Source organism: Ranitomeya variabilis, chromosome 2, assembly GCF_051348905.1.
Source record: "Ranitomeya variabilis isolate aRanVar5 chromosome 2, aRanVar5.hap1, whole genome shotgun sequence".
Classification (NCBI taxonomy): Eukaryota; Metazoa; Chordata; class Amphibia; order Anura; family Dendrobatidae; genus Ranitomeya; species Ranitomeya variabilis.
This window is the reverse complement of record NC_135233.1, coordinates 834,324,174-834,337,686: the sequence shown is the minus strand read 5'-3', so window position 1 is coordinate 834,337,686 and position 13,513 is coordinate 834,324,174. Positions and strand designations below refer to the sequence as shown.

General features: G+C 45.8%; 1 protein-coding gene across 4 annotated transcripts in view; it reads left to right on the top strand.

Moving 5' to 3' along the window:
- The first annotated feature begins 320 nt into the window (after positions 1–320).
- The window catches only part of ARHGEF10 (Rho guanine nucleotide exchange factor 10), a 276,596-nt gene continuing 263,403 nt past the window's right edge, over positions 321–13,513 (top strand). For all 4 annotated transcript variants that reach the window (XM_077290065.1, XM_077290064.1, XM_077290063.1 and 1 more), the window contains exon 1: positions 321–442. The gene's annotated coding sequence lies outside the window, so the exon portion shown is untranslated. The remainder of the gene's footprint in view (positions 443–13,513) is intronic.

The following is a 13,513-nucleotide window of genomic DNA, read 5'->3' as shown; positions in this document are numbered from 1 at the left end:
TCCATCAATGCCCAAAGAGTTTACTTCGGTGCTGGACATCCCCTTTAAGGGCTCTACTAATTACAGGACCAGTGGCAGCTGTCGCCTTCCCGGTCCCCCCTCCCGGTGATGGGGCAGCCTGGCATCAGAGCTCCGGCCACAACTCGCCATCCAGCTGTTGGGGAGACTGCCATGGGCCGGTCAGGTGACCGGAGAGGAATGCCGCGCAGAGTGTGGGGGCCGGAGACGCAGGCTACCCCACTCCCGCATTAGACTGACGCGCGCCTCAACCAATGGGGATGGAGCGCTCCATAAATCCAGCCAATCAGCTTCTCGTCCTAGCCGGCGGACGCTTTGTACATCCCAGTTTGAAAAAATAGCAAAAATAATGAGACAAATCCTCGGGTGAGTGTCGGCGGCGGCGGAGCGGGATGTGAGCAGTGAGGCGGCTTGCTCCAGCATGGTGAGTGGTCTCCTCATTCCCGCACACTTTGGGGATGGAAAGGGAGTTTAGTGACGTGTCTGCGGTCTGCTCGGTGCCTGCTGCACTCCGTACTGTGCCTGGGAATGCGAGTGACTACTTACTAAGGGGTTAATGCTGCTCATTAATCACCTAGTCATTAGCAGTACTGGTCCGGTCCGGGGTGACCGCCCCATGTGTGCAGCCAGTGGTTAAAGGGGACGCCACCGTGTCTGCAGAACTCAGTCTGAGGCCGTGTTCACACTATCAGTATCTGTCAGCCAGAACCAGGAGTGGGTGATAAATACAGAAGTGGTGCATATGTTTCTAGTATACTTTTCCTCTCTGGATTTTGAGGTGCAAGTACTGAGGTAAATTACTGACTGTGACCGTGGCCCGATGATGTGTGCCCCTGCAGGTGCTGCTCTGCCCCCTATACCGCGCTCTCCTGGAGATCTGGCCCGTGGCACCATAACTAATCCCCCCGTATGAGCCCCGCCGCGTACACTGGAAGAATTGGTGCTGTGCAGATCTCCTCCTTGACTTCTCTGTGACCCGCGTCCTGAACCTGCTGCTTATTTTCCACCACACTTCACATTTCTGGCTTATCTACTTACTGATCATCCCCGTCAGCCGTTCCCAGCCTGTGGGTGCTTCCAATATGGAGGATATACTGCATGAGGCCTTATTGGATCTTCTTCCCCAGCCACTGCTACATCGCAGGCCACAAGCAAGGCACAAAATACTGTTAGATTTTCAGCTACTTTATTATACTTTGCTTATATAGCGCCACCTTATTCCACAGCACATTACAGACATGATCATCACTGTCCCCATGGGGCTCACACTCTACATTCCCTCTCAGTGTGTCTCTGGAGCGTGGGAGGAAACCCACACAATAGAACACACAAACCCCTTGCAGATGTTGTCCTTGGTGGGATTTGAACCCAGGACCCCAGCGCTGCTGTGCTAACCACTGAGCCACCATGCAGCCCTTGTTTGTCACAGTACTATGTGATCAGAATATGACCCCATTCACTTGTATTACGCTGCCATGTAGCCCCAGCCTTAGTGGCATTGCAATGGTTAGTCCCACAGTCAGTACGGCCACTGTGTAAGGCTGCTTTCACACTAGCGTCATATGACGCACGTCGCAATGCGTCCTTTTGGAGAAAAAACGCAATTGCTTGCAGGATGCATTTTTTCTCCATACACTTGCATTAGCGACGCAGTGCGACGCATTGCCACACGTAGCATCCGTCGTGCGATGGATGCGTCGGACCGTCGGCACAAAAAAAAGTTACATGTAACGTTTTTTTTGTGCGTCGTGTTTGCCATTTCCAACCGCGCATGTGCAACCGGAACTCCGCCCCCTCCTCCCCGGACATCACAATGGGGCAGCGATGCGTTGTAAAACTGCATCCGCTGCCCCCGTTGTGTTCTTTTGCACAGTATGCGTCGGCACGTCGCATTGCGACGTGCGTCATACGACGCTAGTGTGAAAGTAGCCTAAGGTGAACTGTATGTCAGCATCTCTAGACTTTGCAGCTTGTATGGGTGGAAGCCAAAAAAACAAGCCCCCTGGCTGATCTAGTGCTCATCTCTGCTCTTAAATTATCACATTCACCCATTACAGCATGGTGGCTCAGAGGTTAGCACTGTTGCTTTGCACCACTGGGGTCCTGGCTTCAAATCCCACCAAGGACAACATCTCCAAGGAGTTTGTATGGTTTCCCCGTGTTTGCATAGGTTTCCGCCAAGTACTCAGGTCTCATCCCACACTTCAAAGACACACTGGTAGAACATTAAGATTGCGAGCCCCGATGGGGACAGTGATGATGCATGTAAAGCGCTGTGGAGTATGATGGTTCTATATAAGTAATGCATAATAAATAAATTTAAATCTGATGGAAAATGTGGTCCTGGTGCTTTAATAGTATGGCTGCATTAATATCCATGCTGTGCCCAGCTACCTGCAACATCCAGCGACAATGTAAAGATGCTCATACACATGTAAGTTGGCTTCCTGTGTAATGTATATAGATAGAGGTTGAATTGCAACATCTCCAGCCTTTTGTTCTGGAGAGCCAAGAAGTCAGAGGTGTGTGGCTCATTTCCTTCTAAGTTCACACGTTGCAGAATTGCCGCGGAAATTTCCGCGGCAATTCTGCGCCTCCTGCCGCGAGTATATCGCATGCAGAATTAGCATGCATATACCCGCAGAAAACTAGCGTTTTGCAAGCATAATTAGCTTGTAGAATGCTAGAGTTTTCCAAGCGATCTGTAGCATCGCTTGGAAAACTGACTGACAGGTTGGTCACACTTGTCAAACATAGTGTTTGACAAGTGTGACCAACTTTTTACTATAGATGCAGCCTATGCAGCATCTATAGTAAAAGATCGAATGTTTAAAAATAATAAAAAAAATAAAAAACATGGTTATACTCACCTGCAGACCTCAGCGGCGTCCGTTCCTATAGCTGGAGTGCAGTGAAGGGCCTGCGATGACGTCACTGCCTTGTGATTGGTTGCGTGAGTCACATGAGCGGTCACGCGACCAATCACAAGACAGTGACGTCATCACAGGTCCTGAACCACATCATCTATAGGAACGGAAGAGAGATCATGCATCGGAGAGGCGGGAACACTTGGGGGGCCATCAGAGGGTGAGTATAGGTATTTTTTATTTTAATTCTTTATTTTTTACCAATTATTTGGTGCCCAGTCCGTGGAGGAGAGTCTCCTCTCCTCCACCCTGGGTACCAACCGCACATGATCTGCTTGCTTCCCGCATGGTGTGCACAGCCTCGTGCGGGAAGTAAGCAGATCAATGCACTCCTATGGGTGCAGAATCGCCGCGATTCCGCAATTTTAATGAACATGCTGCGTTTTTTTCTGGAATGCGATTCCGCTCAGGAAAAAAATGCAGCATGTGCACAAAAAATGCGGAATGCATTCTATTACATAGGATGCTTAATGTAAGCATTTTTTTTTTGCGGTTTTATAGCGTTTTTATAGCGAAAAATATGCTACGTGTGCACACAGCCTTAATACTGCATATACGGTACATGCCTGCCCAGCTGAACATAGAATAAATGTGTAGGGGGATTGGAGGGAATTTATCAGCCAAAAGTGCATTGTTCTACAGCGGTCTCATACATAAGGGGATCTGGAGATGGTTCTTCATTAGTTTGTCAGCCACAGCACATGCAGAAATTGGTTTGTTTGTTAGGCATTCATGCATGCGTTACAGCTGTCAAACCGCCACGAGACATGCAGCCGCAGGGACTCGAACATATTATTACAGTACGCTGAAGATGCTCTATTAGTGCCCTGATAACACCTTATCCCAGCACGTTCGCTCATCACTATTCTTCAACACTAAAAACTGCAGCTGAAAATCACCATTCTGTGACTATAAGGCTATGTGCACACTTTGCGGTATGCTCTGCGGGTTCTCCCGCAGCAGATTTGATAAATCTGCAGGGCAAAACCGCTGCGGTTATCCCTGCAGATTTATCGCGGTTTGTCTTCCAGTTTCCGCTGCAGGTTTAACTCCTATACTATTGATGCTGCATATGCAGCAATATGCAGCATCAATAGTAATGTTAAAAATAATAAAAAATGGTTTATACTCACCCTCTGACGTCCGGATCTCCTCAGCGCTGCACGCGGCGATCCGGTTCCAAAGATGATGTGCGAGAAGGACCTTCATGACGTCACGGTCATGTGACCCGCGACGTCACCGCAGGTCCTGCTCGCACTCCAACCCTGAGACCGGACGGCCGCGTGCAGCGCTGAGAGGTGAGTATAGCATTATTTATTATTTTAATTCTTTTTTTTTTTTACACTAATATGGTTCCCAGGGCCTGGAGGAGAGTCTCCTCTCCTCCACCCCGGGTACCATCTGCACATTATCCGCTTACTTCCCGCAACGTGGGCACAGCCCCATGCGGGAAGTTAGCGGATCAATGCATTCCTATGGGTGCAGAATCGCAGCGATTCTGCACAAAGAAGTGACATGCTGCGGGTTGTAAACCGCTGCGTTTCTGCGCGGTTTTTCCCGCAGCATGTGCACAGCGGTTTGCGGTTTCCATAGGGTTTACATGTAAATGTAAACACTATGGAAACTGCTGCGGACCCGCAGCATCAAAATTGCCGCGGATCCGCGGTAAAAACCGCAAAGTGTGAACATGGCCTAAGGAGTTGTCTCAAGTTCATAAATGGATACAATTGCAAACATAGTAATCCAGGAAAAAAGGGAAAAGTGATATCCAGAGCCTTAAAAATCACGACTTTTTTAAGGCTGGGTTCACACAGCGTTGCTGGCGTCCGTTAGACGGAATACGTTACACAGTGGCATAACGCGGTGTAACGTAGTCTGTTTAACGCCGCCATTGAATCCAATGTAGGACGCATCACTTGCACCCGCCCACAATGGGCGTGCGCTAGGGATGTGCCGTCATTGAGTGACGGACCCTGAGACGCGGGCTGCAGCGTTTCCGGGTCCGTCACTGCTAGCGCAGATAGAGCTAGCAGATGCTCTGTCTGCGCTAGCATGCTGCCATACCGGCACTTACGTTTACAGCAGCCCGTTACCGTATGTGTTGAATGAGCTGCTATAAACGTAATGTGAACCCAGCCTTAGCAAAAAATAAAATTAGATTCCATATCTCCGGGTAAAATTGGCAACTTGTGTTGGGCGCACTTGGGCATCCTTTGCTTAAGCTCAGACAGGGAACGTCTGAGTGTTTTCGAAACGCGTTGCCTGTTTTACCTGCTGATATGGAATCAAAGTTTCCTTTTGCTTAATAAAATCTCGCTTTTTAGGGAGCTGGATCTCTTTGTTTCCTTTTTCTCTGATTACTATGTTTTGGTCAAAAAGGATGTCCTTGCTCCTACACTCCTTTAGGCTCAACGGTGAGTTGGTTCCAGATCCATTTTTCCAGTATTTATAAATTAACAAGTGTCCGGAGCAGTGTGCTCCTGAAGATACATTTTGTTACAACCCCTTTAAGTATTTTTGTTATTTACATGTATTAGAAAGCGTATGACAGTCCTCCTGTATAATCGACAAGCAGCTCCTAACAAAAAGAAGCAAATGTGAACAGGTGCAAGCAGTAGTGTGTATTATATCCAAACCAGAGAGTGCAACAGCTCACTGATGTATACAGTCATTGAATATATTAATTTGAAGCAGAATTATTGCCATATAGACTATACTGATGTAATTGAGGTAATTGGCACAAAAATTAGCCAATTTATGTGTTCCTACCAGCCTGGCGAGGCATGTCTGTCTTTGATGGGACCTGAACGCTAACCTTTTTAATTAGACATAGCTGTAAATGTTTACGTATGGTGCAGAATGGTAGCTTTGACAGGTTACATCATTGGGACCTTATTGGATCAGGTCCCAATTATGTTAACCATTCGCTATCTTCTAGATGTCGCAATCATGGCATTTAGAAGATTGTTGAGGGAGACCACCACTGTACTCACCTCTCTGACACCCCTGCGTCCCCCCCCGTGATGAGATCTGATCACATCGTTGTCATGGCAGCTAAGGTCACGTGATGACCTCTGGGTCGGCTGCCAGCTATGGTGGCCTGTTAGACTCCGCCAGCAGCAGAGTCTAACAAGCGATCTGACAGTGTTAAACTGTTGGGTCTCATACAATGCCATACATGTGTATTGCTTTGTATGAGACCAATGATCAGTGAAATAAAAATTGAAGACCCAAACAGGGACTAAGTAAAAAAAAAAAAGTTAAATGTTTTAAAACTATAAAAAATAAAAAATAAAATCACAAAATAAAAAAAAGGAAGAAAAAATATTAAACCAATAAATACGTATATTTATGTAAAAACACACATATTTGGTATAGTCACGTCTGGAAAGGCCCAACCTATAAAACAGTCATACAAGTTAACTCCGTCAGTGCACAACTTAAAGGGAACCTGTCACCACGTTTTTGGAAGATGGGATAAAAATAGCGTTAAATAGGGGCAGAGGTGGGCGTTACATTAGTGTGTGTGTTATGCGTTTATTACCCACCTAAGTTGCCGAAATAACTTTGCAAAGTCTCCGTTTTCGCCTGTCGATCAGGCTGGTCAGGTCGCATGGGCGTTGTCTTCCCCCAGATTTGGCGTAGTTTTCCGTTGGTGGCGTAGTGGTGTGCGCATGCCCAAAGTCCGGAATCCTCTTCCAGGGGATTTAAAATAGCGCGGTGTTCGTTATTGCATTGGTGATCGGTGGGCGCGGCCATCTTCCTTTGGCCGCGCGTGCGCAGAAGCGGCGCTCTGCTGGCCGCGGCTTCAGGAAAATGGCCGCCGCGATATCCATCTGCGCACGCGCGGCATCCCGCGGCCATTTTCCTGAAGCCGCGGCCAGCAGAGCGCCGCTTCTGCGCACGCGCGGCCAAAGGAAGATGGCCGCGCCCACCGATCACCAATGCAATAACGAACACCGCGCTATTTTAAATCCCCTGGAAGAGGATTCCGGACTTTGGGCATGCGCACACCACTACGCCACCAACGGAAAACTACGCCAAATCTGGGTGAAGACACCACGCCCATGTGACCTGACCAGCCTGATTGACAGGCGAAAACGGAGACTTTGCAAAGTTATTTCGGCAACTTAGGTGGGTAATAAACGCATAACACACACACTAATGTAACGCCCACCTCTGCCCCTATTTAACGCTATTTTTATCCCATCTTCCAAAAACGTGGTGACAGGTTCCCTTTAAATAAAAAAAAAAACTCAGGAAAAACCTTTTAATTTTTCATCATGCCGACGAACAAAAAGTAGAATAAAACACAATCAAAAAGTCAAATTAAAGTAAAAATGGTAGCAGTGAAAGCGTAATCTTGTCCCGCCAAATACAGGTCCAACAGTGGAAAAATAAAAAAGTTAAAGGGAATCTGTCACCCCAAAATTCACCTATAAGCTAAGGCCACCTGCATCAGGGGCTTATCTACAGCTTTCTGTAATGCTCTAGATAAGCTCCCGATGTAACTTGCAACATAAGAAAAACAGGTTATATGAGGCCATCTGCACACGTTCAGTATTTTACGCGTTTTTTCGCTATAAAAACGTGATAAAAAACGAGAAAAAAACGCTTATATATGCCTCCCATTATTTTCAGTGTATTCCGCATATCTTGTGCAAATGTTGCATTTTTTTCCGCGAAAAAAATCGCATCGCGGAAAGAAAAGCAACATGTTCATTAAATTTGCGGAATTGCGGGGATTCCGCACACCTAGGAATGCATTGATCTGCTTACTTTCCGCATGTGGCTATGCCCACCATGCGGGAAGTAAGCAGATCATGTGCGGTTGGTACCCAGGGTGGAGGAGAGGAGACTCTCCTCCACGGACTGGGCACCGTATAATTGGTAAAAAAAAAAAGAATTAAAATAATAAATAGTCATATACTCACCTTCGATGGCCCCCAGAGTCTTCCCGCCTGCGGTGCATGCTGCCGCTTCCGTTCCTATAGCTGGTGTGTGTGAAGGACCTGCGATGACGTCGCGGTCATGCACACACACACCATCTATAGGAACGGACGCCGCTGAGGAGATCGGCTGTCTGCAGAAGGTGAGTATAACCATTTTTTTTTTTTTTTTTTAATTATTTTTAACATTCTATCTTTACTATTGATGCTGCATAGGCTGCATCTATAGTAAAAAGTTGGTCACACTTGTCAAACAGTATGTTTCACAAGTGTGACCAACCTGTCAATCAGTTTTCCAAGCGATGCTACAGATCGCTTGGAAAACTTTAGCATTCTGCAAGCTAATTATGCTTGCAAAATGCTAAAAAAAAAAACGCGAAAAAAACGCAAAAAGAAACATGCGGATTTCGTGCAGAAAATTTCCAGTTTTCTTCAGGAAATTTCTGCAAGAAATCCTGACGTGTGCACATACCCTTATACTCACCCAGGGGCGGTCCCGGTTCGGTCCGATGGGCGTCACGGTCCGGGGCCTCCCATCTTCATGCGATGACGTCCTCTTCCTTGCTTCTGTCGCGGCTCCGGGGCAGGCATACTCATTTGCCCTGTTGAGGGTAGAGCAAAGTACTGCAGTGCGCAGACGCCAGGAAAGGTCAGAGAGGCCCAGCGCCTGCGCACTGCAGTACTTTGCTTTGCCCTCGATAAAGCAAATCAGTACACCTGCGCCGGAGCCGCGACAGAAGCAAGGAGGATGACGACATCGTATGAAGATGGGAGGCCCCGGACCCGTGACGCCCATCGGACCCGAACCGGGACCGCCCCTGGGTGAGTATAATCTAACTTGTTTTTCTTATCTTTCGGGTTATATCGGGGGCTTATCTACAGCATTCTAGAATGCTGTAGATAAGCCCCTAATGGCGGTGGCTGCAGCTTATATGCGAAAAATGAGGTGACAGATTCCCTTTAAGTTTCTAGCCTGGCTGCAGTTTGTACTTTGTACTCGCCTTCATCTTTTGGGGAGAGTGAAGTACTCCCCATACACTTTAGACTGTCGGCCAAGTCTGCTGATGTGGTCAGCCTAATTGTATGGAGAAGTACAATGAAGGGTTGGGTGTCGGTAATCCTCTTGAGTATCTGTTTTATGGTATCATGTCAGGTTACTTTGTAATAAGCCAACCATGTGTCTAGAGAATGTGTGTGTGTTTTTATTTTTTAAAAGGAATGCGTATGGTTTAAGATACTACTAATTGTGAGGCTCACAGCTTGTTCTTTGCCACAAATATAGTATGAAAGCATTTAGATTGGGATTACAACTGTGGATCATAAAATTACATCAAATAAACAATGTTGTAAAATAGAATAAAAATTGTCCAATACTCAAAACCAGCAGCAGCAGCAGTACAGACTCTAGAGATAAGCAATGTAAGAGCCATTTCTCTGTTACATCCAGTTTGTGCTGTTCTGTGAGCTCTGGCATGTTTGTACGTGCAGCTCTGTAACATCTGAGTATCCTAGACATGTAGAATATTAACCTGTATGATTATATTTATCACACTATTGCCTGTGCGGTGACACCCGCTAGATTCACAGTCCTACTTCATAGCAGCCCTTTCTAGGCATGAACTTTTCAATTTAGGTAAAAATAGTCACTGAATAATCTAACGTAGACTTAACGTTTTTCACTCTATGTATCCTGAGGGCCTGCTCAGACAGGAGCATTGTAGTCATGACTTCTGATGGATTTGCTGTGATATTTGATCAGATTGCTTGCTTTATACAGCTGTGGAATGTAGGTATGCAGCATCTAATTGTGTGGTGTACAGTCTGACCATGATGCCTTCAGAGCTGTTCTTCCAAATCCTTGATAGAATGGTATACCATATTTACTTTTGTTTCTGATATAACATTGTCAGTTTTATAAAAACAAGTTCTACTCCTGTAGGCTATGTTCACACCAGAGCAAGCCAACGAAAAGAACAATGCCAGATTGGTCACATATTGGTCAATAACAGAAGTCGGATGCAGCTCATTAAGTATGAGGGTCCGCCAGGTTTCCAACATGGTGTCTATTATTTTACTGGATAAAATAGCATAGCATACTGAATGACCAAGGCCTGCTCTGCTTCCTGTGCTGCCATCTACAATGTGGAGGCCAGCGCTGTAAGACCTTATGGCACTGTCTTCCCTATTGAAAAAAGGTAGGATGCAGTCCACTGCCCAGACCTTAGTTAGTCAAAATTCCCTAATACAGTGATTTTGTAATGTCATTCTCATGATTTCATTAGTACTTGTAAGCCAAAATATAAAGAAGCTCCAAGTCCTCCCTCCTTATGTACCCGTGTGCCTTGTTTTTTGCTCATGTTTAATGTATTTGTCTATATTTGCCCCGTATTTCACATGTAAAGCGCCATGGAATAAATGGCGCTATAAAAATGTATAATAATAATAATAATAATAATAATAAAAAATACAGAACCTGTACATACTAATGTGAATGTGTAAAGTTCTTTTCTGTATTTTTGGTCCAGTGGATCAACACTTGTGCTCAGAAGGAACAGATAGATCAACTTCATGGAAGTGAAGAAGTATACGCTTCCAGTGAAAAATCTCTGGTAATGTCCACTTGGATTTAAAATAAATTATTGCGTAAAGGTAGTTGTCCGCTACTAGGGCAAACCGTTTTACACAGCAGAGTTTTCAACCTTTTTTTTTTATTATTTTTTTTATTTTGAACAAAAAAATGGTAAATTGTAAAGTTATAAGCATTATCAGCTTATTACAAAATGAAATCAAACAGTTTTCAAGTGAAACTTTATTCTAGGTGATGTTACATTTGCACATAGGACCCCTTGTTCGAAAGAAGCTTCTGAACTCTCTCGTCCATTGAATTTGTCCGTTTTTGGATGGTTTCTGCTTCAATTGTTTTGCATGTGGACAGAATGCCCTCCCAGAGCTGTTGCTTAGTTGTGAACTGCCTCCCGCCATCACAGACACTACTCTTCATGATGCTCCAGAGGTTCTCAGTGGGGTTGAGGTCAGGGGAAGATGGTGGCCACACCATGAGTTTGTCCTCTTTTATGCCCATAGCAGCCAGAGATGCAGATGTGTTTTTTGCAGCATGAGGTGGTGCATTATTATGCATGAGAATGATCTTGCTGCGGAAAGCACGGTTCTTCCTCTTGAACCATGGCAGGAAGTGTTTTAGAAACTCCACATAGATTATGGAGTTCATCTTTACCCCTTCAGGGATCATAAAGGGGCCGACAATCTCTCTCCCCATGATTCCAGCCCAAAACATTACTCCACCTCCTCCTTGTTGGCGCCTTAGCCGTGTTTTCATGAGGTGTCCATCAACCAGCCATCCTCCACTCCATCCATCTGGACCATCGAGCGTTGCACGGCACTCATCGGTGAACAAAACAGTTTGGAAGTCAGTCTTCATGTACCGTTTGGCCCACTGGAGCCGTTTCTGCTTGTGTGCAGTGGATAGAGGTGGTCGACAGGATGGCTTACGCACAGCTGCAAACCTCTGAAGGACCCTGCATCTTGTTGTTCTGGGGACGTTGGAGGCACCAGCAGCTTCAAAAACTTGCCTGCTGCTATGACAAGGCATTTTTGCAGCTGCTCTTTTAACCTTACGCAATTGCCTGTTGGAAAGAGTCCTCAATTTTTCCTTATCAGCACGCACACGTGTGTGCTGGGAATCAGCTACATACTTCTTGATTGTGCGATGATCACAATGAAGTGTCTTGGCAATGTTGATTGTAGTCATGCCTTGACCTAAATACTCCACAATTTGTTGCTTCTCAGCAGCCGACACATCCTTTTTCTTTCCCATTTTGGCAAAAAATGTAGGCTGCTTAATAATGTGGAACAGCCTTCTTAAGTAGTCTTGCCTTTATTTGGACACACCTGCCAAACTAATTAGCACAGGTATCTGCAATTGCTTTCAGTGATATAAAGAGCCCTGACACACATCACCATCAATGAGTTTAAATAACAAACAAAATAATTCTAACCTTATCACTCCTAAACTCTTTGTGCATAATAATTTGGAACACAGTATACTTGTCAGCAAAATCTAAAACCTGACATGCGATTGCCTTGTAGAATATAAAATGTCAGAAAACTGACCGCAAGTGTACATCATAGCAGTGATGTGTGAATAAAAGCCTTAGATCCACTAGACACACCCAGGCTAAAGGTACCTTCACACTAAGCGACGCTGCAGCGATACAGACAACGATGCCGATCGCTGCAGCGTCGCTGTGTGGTCGCTGGAGAGCTGTCACACAGACCGCTCTCCAGCGACCAACGATGCCGAAGTCCCCGGGTAACCAGGGTAAACATCGGGTTGCTAAGCGCAGGGCCGTGCTTAGTAACCCGATGTTTACCCTGGTTACCAGTGTAAAATGTAAAAAAAACAAACAGTACATACTCACCTTCACGTCCCTCGCCGTCCGCTTCCCTGCACTGACTGTGAGTGCCGGCCCTAACAGCAGAGCGGTGACGTCACCGCTGTGCTGTGCTTTCACTTTACGGCCGGCGCTCAGTCAGTGCAGGAGGCGGATGCCGGGGGACGCGAAGGTGAGTATGTACTCACATACAGTATGTACTGTAAGCGGCCCTGCGCTTAGTAACCTGATATTTACCCTGGTTACCATTGTAAAACATCGCTATTAATAAAAAACAACAACATAATCACGTTCCTCCATCATGTTCTCATACACTTTACGCAGTTAATAGCCTCTGTGTCTGTACTGCTACATACTTAGGCAGTTAACTGGTTCATGCAGCTTTACATGAACACCCGAGCCTTACACTATGGCTGGTCCAAATAACTAAAGCAATTGTTACCATCCACCTCTCGGGTCTCCCCTTTTCCTCATAGATTGTAAGCTTGCGAGCAGCAGGGCCCTCATTCCTCCTGGTATCTGTTTTGAACTGTGATTTCTGTTATGCTGTAATGTCTGTTGTCTGTATAAGTCCCCTCTATAAGTTGTAAAGCGCTGCGGAATATGTTGGCGCTATATAAATAAAATTATTATTATTATTATTATTATCGCTGGCATCGTTGCTTTTGCTGTCAAACACAACGATACACGGCGATCTGACGACCAAATAAAGTTTTGAACTTTCCTAAACGACCAGCGATATCACAGCAGGATCCTGATCGCTGCTGCGTGTCAAACACAACGATATCGCTATCCAGGACGCTGCAACGTCACGGATCGCTAGCGATATCGTTTAGTGTGAAGGTACCTTTACGCTAGGAGAAAAAAAATCTCATACTAATTAAAACTTCCCTCATGGACTAGAGAAATAGTAGAAAAATGTCACACACTTTTTAGAAGTCACAGATAAATGGGGTAGAATACAACAGCAGCTATGTAGAGATGCTCCCCTCTAGCTTTCAGGTAATGGGAAAGGCTGTGACGCTTCACCACTGCATTGGAGCTTGATGGTATGCAGGTGGGCTCGTCTACATACATCTGGGATATCCTGTGGGGTCAGGGTCTACCCAGGAGGTGGTTTGCAGGGATGAGTTATCGCAGCGCCTAATTTGGTGGAACTGGAGGAGTCAGCATGCACAAACATATACTGTGCTCACGTGTTTACAAT